Here is a 13,260-nt window from a genome sequence, read left to right as displayed (position 1 = left end):
TTCATTATGAAGGATGTCTGTTCTCATAGACATTTGTGTGGTGACACTATAGCTAGTGTGTAGGTGCTTATTATAGAATAAGTTCACTGAACATGACTCGCAGAGCTGAACCACTGATGGAGTTCACTCACGTGTCAGCAGTTGTTCACATAGTGATAGTTGTACAAGTATCCTTAGACTTGAGGTCATCATAGTCATCTTATGTACACTGAACTATGCTTTGGTTTAGTTCTTAGTCTCCAGGGACAATTATTAGGGCTCTACTGGGTATAGAAATTTGTACACGAAGATAATGTATGATCAATAAAGGATCTACCCCTTCCAGTGAAGGAAGCGAATGTTCAAGGCTGATCCACTTATGCTAGTTCAGGAATCTCTGGCCAGAGTGAATGAAATTAGAAAGAAGTTTCTAATTTGCATAGAACTACGCATAGTAAATGGTAAGCAAGTGATTAAATTAGATTTGACACGAGATCCATGCCTTGTATTTAATCGGGACATTGTAGGGTAGAAAGAGTTTATTGTACGGTAACTATTCACTGAATAGGTTCTTGGTAATCTAAGCAGTGAATTCATATTATCCGGATAGTCGCGATATGCTGAGAAGTATCCCTCACGATGTAGAATAAATATGATTAATTAATTAATCATATTTAATAAATTAGAGAATTTATATAAATAATGATAAAATAGTTTTATTATTATTTATTTCTACTACCGGCTTAATATTGAACCTACAAGGTCACACCATAAAAAGAGAATGATTTAATGGTGGAGGAATTAATTAATAATGGCTGATAATTATTTATTTATGAAATAAATAATTAATTAGCAAATTTAATGATTAATTAAATGAGATTTAATTATTATAAATTAATTAAGAAAAGTTCTTAATATTATCAATTAAGGATTTAATTTTTGGAAATTAAATCAAGAGAGAGAATTATTTCTAAAGTGTTTAGAAAAAGGATTAATAATTAAAAGGTGTTTTAATTATTAATGAGAATAATAAATGGGATAATAATAATAATATTTATGGGAAAATTTTAGCTGAAAATTTTGCCTATAAATATACTATTATAGACCCTATTTTTATTTGAACCCAAAAACCCAAAAGTTTTATAAAACCCAATTCTCTCCACCTCCTCCTCCTCCTTAACGTCATTTTCTTGGTGGATACCGGTGGAGTGCTTCACGTTTGAGGAGCAGCTGCTAAGGATCTCTGATCGTTGCTTTTGGATCGCATATTAAAGGTTAGTATTCGAGACCTATGTTTTTACCACGATTTATATGCTTTTATTTGGATTTTATGTGTGTAAAAGTGTTTTGCCATGCCTCCGCTGCGATTAAAATCCATCAATCACAAGGTATAAATACTGGTGTTACTTTATCAGCATTTATTTTAAATAATGATTTAGTTCTTTCAACATTTATAGTATGCTTTTTATGATATAAATCCTGTTGATACGATTACATCTAGACCTTAGTTAAGAGTACCTCTAGTTTTATGATCACAAATCACCCTTCTTTAGCCACCTCTTATTTCTGTAGGACAATCTCTCTGAGCCTTTTTCTGTGAGATGTGTGAAAAGATTGAGAGAAAAATAGAATTTAAGAGAGGCAGGATCCTTCCTGGAAAAAGGAGAGGTAGATGAGAGATAGGATTTAGTAATACTTGTGAGGAAGCTCTGACTATTAAAAGTCATAAGATGTATGGTGTGAGGAGTAGTGAGACTAATTTAAAAGAATAGAGAGATTAAGTTTAATTTGCTACATGTTTGCAGATGCTCAGAGTACTCAAGGAACATATGCTGAACATCAGTGTGTAGCATCTGAAGAACACTCTGATGTATCAAAGGCTATTGATCTCCCTACAAGTCTAAGTACTGATACTTTCTTGCAGTCCATACATTCTACTATTCCACCACATGAGATAATCTCTATTTTTGTTGAAAAATAGTCCATTCATTCTTCTATTCCATCAAATAAGATAATCCCTGTTGTTGCTGAAGATGTAGTAGCACAATAGTCCATTCATAAAGATTCATCAATTTCAGAATTACCACAGCATTCTATAGGACCTGAGCTCCTAAAAGTTAGTTTTGAAGCTCTAATTCATTTATCTACAATACTTGAAGATGTGGAGATAACTGCTGAAGGTGTTGAAGCTTTTGAAGCCACTGGATCAATTTCTCATTATATTCTGCATACTAAAGCTGAAGATAAAATTCAGAAATTAGTGCAAGATCCAGCTGCTATTGAAGAATCTAATGATGGTAAAGAAACTCATTTATCTAATGCCATGTTAGATCTTGAGAATGATATTTTCTTTCCTGAAGATGTGCCTATGCGTATGATATAACAAAAAATGAAAGAGTTATATGCTAAGAAGAAACATGATTATTCTGATAACCTCTGGAATGCTTATTGGAAAGATACTACATATCCTATTTCCAGAACACGTGCAGTTGAACATCTGGAAACGGCAGAATAGAAGATTACAAATCCTGATGTGCTGAATCATCTGAAAGCATCTACTTTGGTTGTCAGATCTTTACATACAGCTCATGAAGTAACAACTACTCAAATTAATCAGATTAAAGAATCATTATTTGCTTCAAAGCTTTTTACTCATCAGGAAATTCAGAAACAAATTTCGCCAATAGTTACCAGACAAATTTCAATTGAAGCCAGTCAAGCTAGATTGGAGGCTAATCAAGCTCAAATGTCTGATCAACTTACTGAAGTACAGAATTCAATGGAGCTGATTCTTTCTCTACTGCTTGGTGATGATGCCAAAAAGGGGGAGAAAATTATTAAATCTAAATGCAAACAACTGACATTGACAAGTACTAATGATGAAAATTCTGATGGAGCTAATAAGGAGGAATAGAAGGAGATTAAAAGAGGAAGCAAGAGGAATGAAAGAAGAGTTGAAGAATTGACTGTGACTACTAATATGCAAAAATCTTCAAAAGTCACAACTTTTGTTGAAGACCAAGGTATTTTGGAGAAAGAAGCTGGTGCTGAAGCAAGCCAATATCTTCAAACTCTGAATGTTAAAGGAAGAAAGAAAACTCTATTCTACAAAGATCAAAAGATTCAATTATTTGATTCTGAAGTGAGTAGAAGAATATTTGCAAAAGAAAATCCTGGAGTTGATTTTGAACAGCTAAGGCAAATGGAGGAAGACTTTAAAAATTCTATGAAGACAACAAATACTGATATTGATGTTGTTTCTCAAGTACTTTATGAAGATGATCCTTCTAACAGACCAACCAGAGGTATAGTTATAAGGGAAATCAGTCAGGCAGAATATAAAAGATCTCTCAGATCATAAGTTATTGGACCTACTGACATGAAGCTTAAAGGAAAGGAGAAGATATAAGAAAAGTCAAAGATTTTAAAGTCAAAAGCCAAAGCTGAAGACAGTTTCTAAGGAATTTAAATCTTAAACTCTGATAGATTTAATCTATACAATATTTAAAGCTCTTGATATTGAAGAAAATCTAATTGAAGCAGAAATCATTCAAGCTAGTCAAAGAGGGAAGAATTCTGGAAGCATTCGGAGCTGCGAAAATGGAGTTAACCTCTGACATTGCAAAAGTTAAAGAAGCAGTTCAGAATGAAGAGTTAAATATGATATTCACTGAAGCAACATTGAATATGCATACTTGGTTCCTGCATTTAGATAGTTTTGACATCATCAATTGGAACTTGTCCATAATTACATAATAAAAAAGTAGGGGAGATTGTTAGGAGCAATTGATAATATCAAACATAAACTATCAGAAGCATCTACAATTGGTAATTACTAACATCAACGGATGATAGTGTTAAGCATCGACGGATGATTATAAGCATCGATGGATGATGATGACATCGACAGATGTTGATATTGAATGAATAATGGTATCAACGGATGATGATGTCAACGGATGATGAAATCAGTATTTGTTACATCAGTTGATCTTTGAAGAGGAAAAGGAATTAGGAATTTCAAGTCGTTGGAGGACTTTATCTTAGAAGCAATAGTATAGGTTTCCCTGTTGTTAATAGAATATGATTCCTTAAACATTGGTTAATGTGCTCTATATAAAGCATAGTTTAGGTTCATGCTATAAGCATTGCGACATTATTATATCTTTCGCATAACCTAGCAGCTCTCAAGGATATTTGTTTATCCTTTCGAGAGAGTACTTGTGTAATAAGTTTTTATTAGATTGATATAAAACTGTTTGATTCTGTTAAAGCTTTGTCTAGTTGATCATATTAACTGTATTGACCCCCCTCTACAGTTGATTAAGGGCCTAACAATACTCCACTTATCTTTAAACTGAATGTAAAACCAGTGGAGGCTACTGGTACTATGGAAGGAGAACAACTTGACACTGAAGTGGCTGCTCCAAAGAAGAAAAGAAGATGGTGAAGCTGGCTAACAATCTTCAAGCTGAAAAAGATAAAGTCAAGATGTAGACAAAGATTCATGCTACTCTTGATCAATCAAATTTGTATTATGATAGTAAAAAATCAGCTTTTTTTGAGACATAAATTTCTATTCCTGACACCTTATCGGCTCCTGACTCTCTTCCAGCCAAATATTTTGACGTATCTGCTAAAAGTATGAGACATCTGGAAAAGGTTGTTGGTCATGACACTCTAGGAAAAAGGAAAGTTGAAGACAAATTTGTTTTCATGAGGAAGAAATCTAAATAAATATCAGTCTCCATACAAAGAGCACAACACACAAGAACGTGATTCTCAAAGGGTTTCTGCAGCCGTTCAAGCTCAAGCCTCACAAGAACCACTCTCTCAAAGTGAAAATACAGACACAAACATACAAAGGACAATTCCGGACATTGCTCAAAGTGGTCCTGATTATGTGGAAACTGATGTTCAAGCCCATGTTCAACAAAAAGGAGCTTATCAGGAACATTTGGCCAAGATGGATGCAGTGATACATGATCCAATATTTGAGGGAAGCCCACAAGAACTTTCAACTCAAAAGGTTGAAGAAGCTTCACAGCCTCAGGTCCCACAAGAACCATCAGTTCAATGTACTGATGCAGACCAAGCTGTAATTCCTGATTCCTGGTTAAATCCTGACGCTACTCATCATGATCCTGATGCATCAAATCCTGATGTTACAATTCCTGATCCTGATTTTTACTTGATGGCTGTAAAGGAAGACACTGGAGCTATTTTGGTGACTCATCTTTCTGCTCTACCTTTGGATCCAAGCACACATGGTACAATTTCTGCTCAAACATCTACTTTACCTGTTAATATGATTATAAATCGACCTTTGCATGTGGACACCCCCTATTTATAAGACTACATACCACTCTTCTCAACCATCTATTATTTCTTCTTTTGTGAGTGATTTGAGCACTTTTAGTGAGACTGAGAGAAAATAATTAGTGAAAATTAAAGTTTCTGAACTGGATAAAGGAGAGGTAGAATTGAGTGGAATAAGTAAGAAAAATAATACTATTAAAAGTAATATATGTGTGAGAAGTGATGAGATCACTTTAAAAGAACAGAAAGACTTATGTGTTACTGGATCTTTTGTTTCAGACTCTTTACAGGATCTTCCTAAATCCAATCTTGATTAAAAGCTAAAAGGAAAAATTGAAGATCGAGTTCCTGATGCTCATAATATTCCTAAAGAGTTTAGCACTGATACTGATGATGGTGATGATGATCCTGATGCAGCTCAACTTAAAGCTATTTTGAAGGCATCTAAAAATTAAACTTTTAAATCTTCATCTGCTCATGCTACTCTCAATTCTCACAAAGCTCATGAATGAAATCACTCATGAAGGCTTGCTAATGAGAGAATCTCTTTTGATGCTGCACATAACTTGATGGACCATGCTGTCAACTCTATTACAAATCCTGAGTTGAAAACTGCTGTTAAAGCTACTATAGTATTGGTTAAAGAAATGCATTCCTCTCTTTCTACTCTCAAAGATTCCAATACTGATTTGAAAGAAGAGGTTGTCGATCTCTCTATCACCATCAAGGCCACAAACAAGCACAATGGCTTAGTTAAGAGAATGATAAGTGTGGAATTAAATCAAGAACTGATGAATGAGAGGCTCAGTGCTATTGAGTCTAATTAGCAAGCTACCAGTCTTAAACTGGATGCTATTTTCTCCTTATTACAGGGTCTTGATGCCAAAAAGGGGGAGATAGTAGCTTAGGCAAAGAATAAATTTGCACCTGAATCAGTATTGAGGAAGGATGATGCCAATCCTGTTAATGATGGTGATGGTGGTGGAAATCATGGCACAGGGACCTCTGATGCTGTTGTGGTACAATCAAGAGCTAGAATCCAAACTCAAACACAAACTACATAGTCAACTAATGTCTCCAAAGATGGTGCAAGGACTATTAGAACTGAAACAGTGACTCACTCTGAAATACTGACGGAAAAGCAAACTTTGCCTGCAATTCCTGATGAGGATGAAGTGATCATTGACAATCCTGAGGATGCTCAAAGGTTCTATAGATCCCATAAAACAAAGGCTGGTGAAATTGTCACTCTCTATCACAAGGACAAAATGATTGAAAATCTGTTTGACAAAAAAGATCTAACACACTTGGCTGAAGAATTTCCTAATATTTCCTAGGAGGAAATGCTAAAACAATATGAGGAAATTCTAAATCAGTTGCAAGCAAGAAGTTAAGGTCAATCTAGAGGAAGAGGGAGAAGTAGAGGATCTAGAAGTGGAAGAAGAGGTGGTAGAGGAAGGACTTCAAGGTCAAGTTTAACCATTGTTCCCTCTCAAAGAAGTGCAAGGTCAAGTGGGGTAAGGATTGAAGAAATTCTTGAGATATCTCAGTCTCAGGTTCCAAGAATTCTCATTGATCCATAATTTCTCAATTCTAATCCTAGAAGAAAGGAAATAAGGATAATAAATCATAATATTGATGTATCTAGTGATGAATTAGAAATGCCAGTGGTTAGAAGATCAAGATAACTCCAAATCACAACAGCACCTGACAACACAAGTCCTGACAGTACAACATCTAACACCGTTAATCCTGATAGTTCAGTTCATGATCCTGACATAAGGTCAAATCCTTCAAATCATGTTAATGTTGAAGATGCAGATAAAAAATGCTTGGAACACGTGAATATTCAAATTCTATTTGTCTTTATTAATTCTCACAACTTTAAAGTTGAAGAAAGAAGAGAAGAAGCTGGAATCAGAAAAGCATTGAACAAGGAAAATAAAGAATTCAATAATATGCTTTGGAGATCTGGAAGCGAAAGATGGCGTATTTCAAATCTTGAAGATCTTGAATAAAGAGAAAAGACAAGAACTTATTTCCCTAACAGAAAGCAAGACTATAAGTGGAAAAAGATTGATGAGGTGAAATGTTCTAGTAAAGTGAACTTCAATCCTGGAGAAATCAAACAGGAAAGTCAAGCTGAATCTAGTGCGGAAAAAAATGAAAATACACCTTCATGGTTGAGATAAGCACAAGGTCTCAGATTGTTGGGGCCATACACAAGGGCTGAAATTGGGCATCAGGAAGCTGAATTTATAAATCTAAAGATGGTAAATTTTACTTTGGCTGATAGACCTGGTCAGAAAATTACTGTTGCTCATCTTAACAGGCTTGAAGCTGTAAAATTATCATTGACAAGCATGATGGCTCAGAACCAAAAGAGAAGATTTTAATGATGTTGGAAGGAGATCAAGTCCAAGTACTTTCTTCTGATGAGATACTGATGATGTCAACCAAAGAACTAAAATATATTCATAATTTGCTAATGGTTGAAAATCAAACATCTATGGAATGGTCATATTTAATTTCTATACCATCAGGAGAAGAATTCAAGATAGAGGTTTTGAATACTTTGGGGATTATACTTCTATGTAAATGAACTACGGACATCAGGAAGTAAACATGAGAAGGGGTGCATATGTTATTGAAATAGTTCTTTAATTGACATTAAATCCGGATGGTCTGAGAACCCGTTATCTACTACTCGATGAGTTAATGTTGGAGAGACTCCAATTGGGAATTTAAGAGCTGCCATATATCAGTTATCTGAAAAAACTGATATGAAAGAAACTTGAAGATAAGGTTAAAGCAACTTCTCAAAAAGAAGATTGATGAAAGAGTCAAGGCATTTGTGAAGAGATACTCAAGGGTTTATCAAGAACCAAAAAATTTGATATCAACAACAATAACTAGGTATGCTCTACAACTTTCTACTCAACATTTTGTCTTTCTGTTTTTGGAATCACAAAGCATGGAATTTATACATATTTTGCAAAGCATAAATTGGGGGGGATTTTTAGGTGAAAATGCTCTAAGTCAGAATTAGGATTTGCAGGGAGTCAGGATTGGCATCGGGATAAAGACAGTCAGGATATGACTATACGTCAGGATCATAAAATAAATCAGGATCTACTTATTTGTACAGTCCCAGTGATTAAGGAGTAGTTTAGTGTCGGTTCCTGATTTGTAGGTACGTGGCTGTTAAATGAGATATGTATAGAAAACAGGATAATTAAACATATCTTGTAATTAATCGAGCAGCTGTATATTATATAAACACGGAATAGGTTACCATTGTTGATAAGTTTTTACTCGGGTATCATTATTACCTAGAAGCTCTCAAAAAAATCAAAATTTCTTGAGAGAATTTTGTAACAGTTTATATCATAATTAATGAACTGTTATTGATTTTATTGTTCTTTCATCTTGATATTTTTTTGTTTATATAATGTTATCCAACCCCCTTAAACAATTATATCTTTACTGGGTACTATGGAGTTAATGCCAAGACATTAGTGTTAAGCTTAACAATTTTAACTAAAATCATATGATCAACAAGAATATGAGTCTCATTAATCATAGAAGTCAAGTAAACTACCCCATTAAGCCTATTTCCTACCCCAATATTACAATAAAACTCAACAACCATATTTGGTAGAACCTTCCTAGTGGGAAATAATAACATATTATCCCGTTTAACAAACTTAAACTTAGCAAGTAATTCAGAATCTCTAGCAAGTTGAATTAAAGATCCAAGTTGAAGTTTACTTTTGGAAAACCTACTCTGGACAGAAGTATTGACAAATATAGGTGCATTAATTTTGGCTTTCTTGCTTCTTTTGTGTTTAGAATAAGTAGTGTTCTTAGTAGGAGAAGTGGAAAACATAGTGTAACTGGTGGTTCAGACATAGTGAGTATGTGAGAATATATAGCAAGAAGCAGTTAAGAGAAGTAAATGTACAAATATGTAAATCCAACTGCATAGAAACACTCCTTAAATAGCCACAAAATACACAGATTTCAAAAAATATACAATTATAAATAGTGATGAACAATGGCATTTAGTACAGTACAGTATAGTACACGAATGTTCAGACAAGGACAACAGACAATACATAAGTATAACAGAATTCAATAAATGTTTACTATCACATCAGTCAATCGACACAGAGATACATTATAAAAATGTTCAGAAAAGGACAACAAACAGTACAACAAAATCCAGTAAAACTTTACTATCACATCAGTTAATCGACATAGAGATCTACAGAGATAAGATACAAAATATAGAACTGCTAACTACTCTCACCAAAAGTAATAAAATGGACAAATTCCATAACCTTAAATAGGATAAGCATTTAATGAAAAGTAGAAATTGAGTTGCTAATACCAAATCTTTCACCAAAGTATATAAAAATACTCAAAGAAGGTCATATAAAGTCTGCAAGTTTATAATTCAAATCTAAAAATATATCTAAATAAAGATACAATCATGAAGATATGCACAGAGCACACAGGAAGATCAAAACCCACATAGCTAATTTAGAAATATACAAGGAATTTGAAATATAACTGATAAATGGCATTTTATACCACTTAGAACGTCTTATAATAGCTTAAATTGGTGTCTTGAAATAAAGTATTTTGTGTATTTGATACGTTTTTCTAGTGTTTGTGCATTTCAGGGTATTAGTTGCATTTCGGGAGAGAATTCATCAATAATAAGCCTTGGCATGTGTTTAGCATTGCAAGTGGGAATATAGGAGTAGATTACAGCGAAGAAACAGAGCAAAATAGATAAATTTTCCAGAAGGGGTCTGAGCGCCCGCTCAGCTCTGCTGAGCGGCCGCGCAGGAAGCTGAGCGGCCACGCAGGGTCGTAAATTCAGATTTATTATTTTAGACTTCTATTTCTGTTTGGCTTCCAACTTCTGAGTTATCTGGGTTTTGTGGGACTCCTATATAAGTAGATTTCAGAGACGTTTCACAAAGATTGGATTGTTGTATTAATCAAGGAGCGAATGAGATAAGGAAGAAGACCGTTTTAGCACACCGCAACGAAGAGGAAGCATATTTTCTTGTGATTCTTTATTTCGTTGTAACGTTGGATGCTAGTTTTCTTACTTTGAACCTATTTACTCTTGTGACGTACTCTGGTTTAATATAAGTAGTTTTAGTTATTATTCTCTTGTGTTTATTTATCATATTTTCATATGAACCCATGATGACGATGAGTGCTATCATGGGCTAATCGTGATCATGGGGTCGTAACGGATTTACTATGGAATTCTTTAGTTAGTTGTTTAATACCTTAGTGTGTGATGATTGTTTGATATCTAGTATTGGTTGTGCGTATTATTCTTATGTGCGTCGCGAACATATAAGATAGGGTGTTAATCTCTTGTGAAGCGACGGTGGATCTTGAGATTTAGAACTTGCCATGCTAGCATAGGTTCATGTATGAATATGCATGATCATTGTGTAACTCTAACAGTTTTATTTGTCCTATGTAATCAAAAAGGAATAACTTGTGCTTAAATCGTTATGTTGTCAATTTCTGTTGACATATAGGGACTCAATATAATTGATGCCTATTCAACTTCTATCTTAATTGTGGATGTTTGGTAGAATGGTATTAGTACAATAAAAGGTGGCTTTTATCAATTTCATGTTATTCGATCAATATCATCACTGTTGCATGCTAAGGGTAATAACAATAGCTATTGAAGGAAGTAGTAATGAAGTTGTGATCTCATGAGTGTCTTAATATTGTTAATTTGAGTGTTAATTAAGTGGTTAATTATAGTAGTTAATTGTAGTTAAATAATTAATTAATCAATTCTAAGTGTTATTGTCTTAACATTGAGAAGTAATCATACATTGGTGAGTGAGTTAATTGAACAATAATTAGTCTGAGTCTCTGTGGGAACGAACTAGAAAGTATTTTATATTACTTGCGAACGCGTATACTTGCGTGTGTTATTAGCGCGTGTTTTCGCCCTAACAAGTTTTTGGCGCCGCTGCCGGGGACTCGACGTATTTGTTTAGTTTATGTACTTACCATCATTGGTCATTAAAAATCAGTGATTAAGACGTGTGTACTTATTATTTCCGGTTGTGTTTCAGGTACTTTAGTGAGCGTTTATGCAAACTCGTTCTCGTACTCGCAAGAGGACTTTAAATACAGCTGAGGAGACATACGAAGTTCTTGATATTCCGGAGAAGATAGATTTTGAAGATTCAGATTCAGGAAATGAGCAGAAAGAACCTTTAATCATGGGTGATTGTATTGTTCTGGAAGATCCAGCTCTTATGAACTTTTCTCGGCCTATAATTGATGACATTCAGTCTAGCATCATGCACCCGGCTATTAAGGCCAATAACTTTGAAATCAAGCCGGGCACTATTCAGATGATGCAGAATTCTGTTTCTTTCGGTGGTGCTGCGACTGAAGACCCCAATATGCACATAAGGAATTTTGTCGAGATCTGTAGTACTTTCAAATACAATGGTATGACTGATGAGGCTATCAAGATAAGGCTTTTCCCATTCTCTCTGAGGGATAAAGCTAAGGACTGGTTACATTCTGAACCAGCTGGGTCCATCACTACTTGGCAAGATCTTGCGCAAAAGTTTCTGGTGAAGTTTTACCCAATGGCGAAGACTACGGCTATGAGGGGTGCTCTTACTCAGTTTGCGCAGCAACCTACAGAATCTATGTGCGAAGCTTGGGAGCATTACAAAGAGATGTTGAGAAAGTGTCCACATCATGGAATGCCTGATTGGATGGTGATCACTGGTTTTTATAATGGTTTGGGGTCCAATCTCGGCCCATGCTCGATGCAGCAGCTGGAGGCGCTTTGTGGGCCAAAAGCTATACGGAGGCTTATAATCTTATTGAGACTATGGCTGCAAATGAGCATCAAAACCCAACACAAAGGATGATGCCTGGGAAGGTAGCAGGTATTCTGGAAGTCGATGCAGCTACAGCTATTGCAGTGCAGCTCCAAGCGCTGTCTATGAAGGTCGATTCTCTAGCTACCTATGGAGTCAATCAGATAGCTATGGTCTGTGAGCTTTGTGCAGGTTCTCATGCTATGGATCAGTGTTCTCTTGTTAACAAATCTGTTCAGTACGTAAACAATTATCCGCGATAGCAGCAGCCTGTGCCGGCTACTTATCATCCTAACAACAAACATCATCCAAATTTCAGCTGGAGTAATAATCAAAATGCTATTCAGCAACCATATCAGCAAGGCGTGAGTAAACAGTTCAATCCACCTGGATTCCAGCAACCACAGCATTATGCTCAAAGGCAATCATATCCTCAACAAGGAGGTGCAGCTCCATCCTCTAGTGCTGATTTTGAGGAACTTAAGCTGTTATACAAAAGTCAGGCGGTTTCTATCAAGACCTTAGAAAATCAAATCGGTCAAATAGCCAATGCAGTACTCAATCGTCAACCTGGCACACTTCCCAGTGACACTGAAGTGCCAGGCAGGAAGGAAGCTAAAGAGCAAGTCAAGGCTATTACCTTAAGGTCTGGGAAAGTTGCTGATGCTGAGAAAGCAAAAGAAGGAGGAGCTGAAGCTGGTGATGAAGACGCTAAGGAAAAGGAGAAAGTGGCAGAATCAAGGAAGACTACTGTTGAACACACTCTGCCTGAGGGTAATACAGGGGAGAAACAACTCTATCCTCCACCACCTTTCCCTAAGAGATTGCAACAACAAAAGCTGGATAAGCAGTTCGGTAAGTTTCTGGAGGTGTTCAAGAAACTTCACATCAATATACCTTTCGCTGAGGCTTTGGAGCAAATGCCTAGTTATGCGAGATTTATGAAGAGTATTCTTTCAAGGAAGGTGAAACTGGATGACCTTGAGACCGTTGCTCTAACGGAAGAATGCAGTGTTGTGCTGCAACAAAAGTTACCTCCAAAGCTTAAAGATCCAGGTAGCTTCAC

General features: G+C 35.5%; 1 non-coding gene across 1 annotated transcript; it reads right to left on the bottom strand.

The window, feature by feature from the left end:
• Positions 1-11,969: 11,969 nt before the first annotated feature.
• Positions 11,970-12,076, bottom strand: LOC141699030 (small nucleolar RNA R71). Its single transcript, XR_012565521.1, has one exon. It is a non-coding gene; the product is annotated as a small nucleolar RNA R71 (small nucleolar RNA).
• Positions 12,077-13,260: the final 1,184 nt, after the last annotated feature.

Source organism: Apium graveolens, chromosome 11, assembly GCF_009905375.1.
Source record: "Apium graveolens cultivar Ventura chromosome 11, ASM990537v1, whole genome shotgun sequence".
Lineage (NCBI taxonomy): Eukaryota > Viridiplantae > Streptophyta > Magnoliopsida > Apiales > Apiaceae > Apium > Apium graveolens.
This window is presented reverse-complemented; position numbering and strand designations above follow the sequence as displayed.